Consider the following 4,526-nt stretch of genomic DNA (forward strand, 5'->3'; position numbering starts at 1 on the left):
TACGTTCCACTTTCAAATAAAGTCAAACATCCTCTTGTTCCATGGTTCCTCGTATGCGCCCATAAGCTGGCAGACAGACCGAGTGATTAATTAGGAATCATTAAACTCATTTGGGATAATGACAGCTGCCTGCTAACCAGTACGCATCCCAAGGACGACAGAGCTCTAAAGAGGATATTGCCCATTATGCAGGGCACAGGACAGGACCTTGAAAACTAATCTTGCATCTTGATAGAAATTACAGACAGCACAGAAGATGAGGTCACGCTCTGGTTTCAAATGGCGAGAGTAACTGAGAGAAGGGATGCATTAAATCCACGCAGTGACTACACTGACGATCTATTGATGACTCGATAAAGGCCACAGTAATATCAGCTTTTTCCTGAAAGGACATTGTTAATTGTTTTATCTTAGTCATCCATTTGCTTAATTTGCTACACATGTATGGGTGTAATTTATTTCACCTGCTACTATTTTTCAGGAGCCGTGGCACTAACTTTAGCATTAGCATTACCATGCAAAAAAATTTTGGTGGAAGGTGGTTTTTCTCTGGATCCCATCTGTACATTTACTCCTGAATTGCAGGGAAATAAGGTGTGTGTGTGTGTGTGTGTATGTGGTGTGTGAAATCCTCTGAACACTTCAAGCCTTCGCTCTCCAGATTAACAGGCCTGTGAAATTGATTCCATTTGTCATCTGCCTGCTCTTCAAGGGCACCATTTAACGGACAGGCTTCCCTAGACTCGACTGACTGGAATCAATCCTACAACCAGGAGATGAGATCTTAATGTGTTTGGGAGTGATTGTGGAGGGGATGATGGGAAGAGAGACACATGGTATGTATAAATATGATATTTTTCTTTTGCATAGGGATTATTATTATCAAAACCAAATTGTGATCCTGTGAATTGTCATTGGATGTAGTCGACATGATCTTTGGGAGGCACAGCTGGGTTTTGTCCATGTCCATGACACACAGACAAATACACAGAGAAAGAGAGAGTACATATGCACATTCGTTGCTAGAATCAGATGCACATAATCACTGCTTATGAAGACCAAGTGAAAACAACAGCATTAATGACAATGTTAAATATAAGTGGCAACTGAGAAAAGGAAGCAGATATTAACAATATATACATGATTCCAAACCTTGGGAGAGAAAAAAGTGAATAATTTCCTTCATTTCCAGGACATTATAACAAATTTGAGGTGGTCATCAAGTCCCCACATCCCATTTCAACCTCCAAAGTCATGTAAACACAACACAGACACACACCCACACATACCCCTGAGCATCTAAATGAAATGAACCATTTTCCAAGTGCAGAGGGCAAAGTGGGAATAAAGTAAAAGGAGAAGATGTTGTTTTATAACTTCAGCTACCTATGGGCATATGACTTAAATGAACTGCAAGGATTTCTGTCTATTGCCTGCATTTCAGATTATTCTGTCCACCATCCAGCTTGTAGTGTCTCTTTCCCATGATTTTAATGAGGTTGCGGAAGGCTGAAGGAATACAAGAGACATCGATCAATGAATATGTTAAACCAACAATGACAGACCAGTCTCCATTCACAGCAGAAAGGTATAGGAAGATGAGTTGCAGCAGCCTTGATATCTATTTATTTCAAATAATCAGTAGTTTTAACAGTTTAGTTAGTATATATGAAAAAAATAAATATTAATGTAATGACCATGTCTCCATTGCTGTAGTTGATATTCTAGTCCTTCTCTTGCAACTTTTAGCAGTTTTCAGACATTCAAGAGCTTTCTGCTCTTGTAAGTATGCCAATAGACCTCGACATTTCCAACTGGGCTGCAAGATGATTAAATTACAAGCCAGATATTCTGCAAAGCAGGGGTGATCATTAGCCCTTACTGTATCGATTGTTATGCAAAACAGGGTGTTAATATATTTTATTCACCAAAAACTGAAAATGGTACTGATTGAATGCCCACACATTTTTCCTGCATCCAGAAAACTGATTATGTTTCAGCCATTCTAGCACAAAATCTAGCACCCTACTCACATTGCAGGAAGACAAATACAGTCCAAAAAATTTAAATAGCTTTCCCAAAGTAAAACACATATTTACCTAAAACACTGTGGGAGTGGAATATGTTGAGTTTTATTCCTATGTTACTTTCGTGGTGATTTCATGACGGAATGTTTTCAGTATATGGAGTTAAAATTATGCATTTACATTGCATATACAGTACGCAGATCTTCAGTGGTTTTTGGCTATCATGCAATTCACATATTAGATTTGATTTGGTTTGCAAGTTAGCACAAAACATCATTTTCTGGAACATAAATAATGTATATTTCTAACTGCTGCAACATATGAATGGTTAATATAGGAGTTGTGAGGTCTCGTGCATTGATGTCTCTCGAAAACCTTGAATGCCATTTTTGCCTCAAAAGATTAAATAATTTGTTAGGAATTCTTGAATAGGGTGATGACGATTGCATAAATGTGGCAGAAATGTAATATATATATATATATATATATATATATATATATATATATATATATATAAACATAAACAGCAAAATGAAAGTTACCCCATATTGAGAGCTAGACTATTCATGTATTTTCTCAGGGGTCTTTGTAAGCAGGAGGATTTAGCACCATGCATACGCCTCATTATTAAGCATGTGATCGGTTTTGTCTTCCATCAAGACCATTTCCTGTTGGTCTGTGTAGAATGTCTGATCAGATGGTTATTCTACCTGCAGCAAAGCGGAGCCCCTGGAAGCCACTGTTCAGGCACCAGAGGGCCAGCCATGATCCACAACCCTATCTGTGTTTGTATCTCTCTGTGAAAGAAGTAAAACGTGCTGATAAGAGAAGGCATGTACACAATTGAATTTGGGTTTTCAGTTTCAAAGAAATTTATTTTTATAACAGTCTGTTGCCAAAACAGAATAATCTGAGATTCACTTTCAAAACAGGAACATGAATTTAACATTGTAATAAGGTTTAATTGCTGATATAAGCCTTTTAAAATTAAAATAATCCCCCATTGTTAAAAAGATCATCTTTAACCTAGAACTTTAAAGTACAATTTGTTTTTGTTTTTTAAAAATATGTGTGAATGTGCTGGTTTAGTCCAATAATATACAGTGGTACCTCAAAACTCGAATTTAACCCAATCAGAACTCTGGTTCAAATCCTGAAAAGTTCAATTTCTCCATAAGAAATAATGGAAAACTAATTAATTAGTTCCCGGCCCCAAAAAAATTACACCTAAATATGTTTTTTTTTTTTTTTCTTTAGCATTTAAACACAAAATGAACAGGATAAAACAAGAAGAGCATATACTGTATTAAACACATCTAAGCACATTTATCAAAACAGTAATTTGTAAAGTACGAAAATAAATGTATCCAAACAATGTGTAAAGTTAAAAAAAAAAAACCTGTGTCCTGCCCCGATCGTCCGCTCCTTCCGTGAGCCACGCCCCCTCGTTAACCTCGTGTGGAATCCCCATGTGATCAGCTGTTTCTGGTTGTTGTCTTTAGTCCTCTGTATTTAGTCCGCGTTTCAGTTTGTTTACCCAGTCTGGTCATTGGATTATCCATCTGCATTTTGCCTGCCTTACCTGTAATTAAACCCCTTATTCCCCAATACCCTGACATCTGCGCCTTTGTCTCCGTTCCCAGCGTTCTGTACCTGCTGGGCACGACAATATTATTATAATTAAATGTATTAATGGTTATAATGTATTATTAATGATATAAAAAATAATTAAGAAATCTTTATTTTAAAATGTATTTTATTATATAATAATACTGTTACTGTCTATCATTGTCTAAATGTATTTTTACTGTCTAAATATATGCATTCAGCTAGTGTAAACATGCACGATGCTATCACAGCGAATGCCAGGCTGAGACTGAAGCGTTACCCTTTGTTTCCGCTGAGACACATGCCGCGTGACTCATTTCCCTGCGTGTACAAGTTCTTAGGTCAGCATTCACAGTTCGACTTCTGAGATTCAGATCGAGTTCTAGGTCATTTTTTTTTTTCGAACTGGTTCGTTCGACTTTTAAGAAATTCGAGTTCTAATGAGTTTGAGTACTGAGGTACCACTGTATAGATAATTTCAAAGATATAGCATTTGCAATACAATATTTTACATTGCATTACATTATACTTTACACAGTCTTACATTTTGAATTATGTCTAATTTATATTATTTGTGTTTTTGTTTATGTTTTTTGTTTAATTGTTAGTGTGTCCTGGTGAAAAAATTAACTTTGTGTTAGTATTTTTTGTATACTTTAGTTTTTTTGTGACTAATGGTTCACCAAGAGCTCAGCTGGTCCACATATGGCTTGAGTCACGCAGACTGGGTTTGAGAGACACTGTTAGTTACTGTCATAGATAATTGGAATCTGTCTGCTATAGCCTCTCCCAGTCATGGAGTCTGTCTGGTGTAGTCTCTCCCAGTCATGGAGTCTGTCTGGTATAGTCTCTCCCAGTCATTTCATTCCCTGAGTGTATATCATTTTGCAT

The 4,526-nt window shown here is 36.7% G+C and overlaps 1 long non-coding RNA gene across 1 annotated transcript; it reads left to right on the plus strand.

Annotated features, from left to right (window-relative positions):
* Window positions 1-507: 507 nt before the first annotated feature.
* Window positions 508-1,528, plus strand: LOC111848064 (uncharacterized). Its single transcript, XR_002839213.2, has 3 exons — window positions 508-594; window positions 713-836; window positions 1,445-1,528. It is a non-coding gene; the product is annotated as an uncharacterized lncRNA (long non-coding RNA).
* Window positions 1,529-4,526: the final 2,998 nt, after the last annotated feature.

Source organism: Paramormyrops kingsleyae, chromosome 11, assembly GCF_048594095.1.
Source record: "Paramormyrops kingsleyae isolate MSU_618 chromosome 11, PKINGS_0.4, whole genome shotgun sequence".
Taxonomy (NCBI): Eukaryota; Metazoa; Chordata; class Actinopteri; order Osteoglossiformes; family Mormyridae; genus Paramormyrops; species Paramormyrops kingsleyae.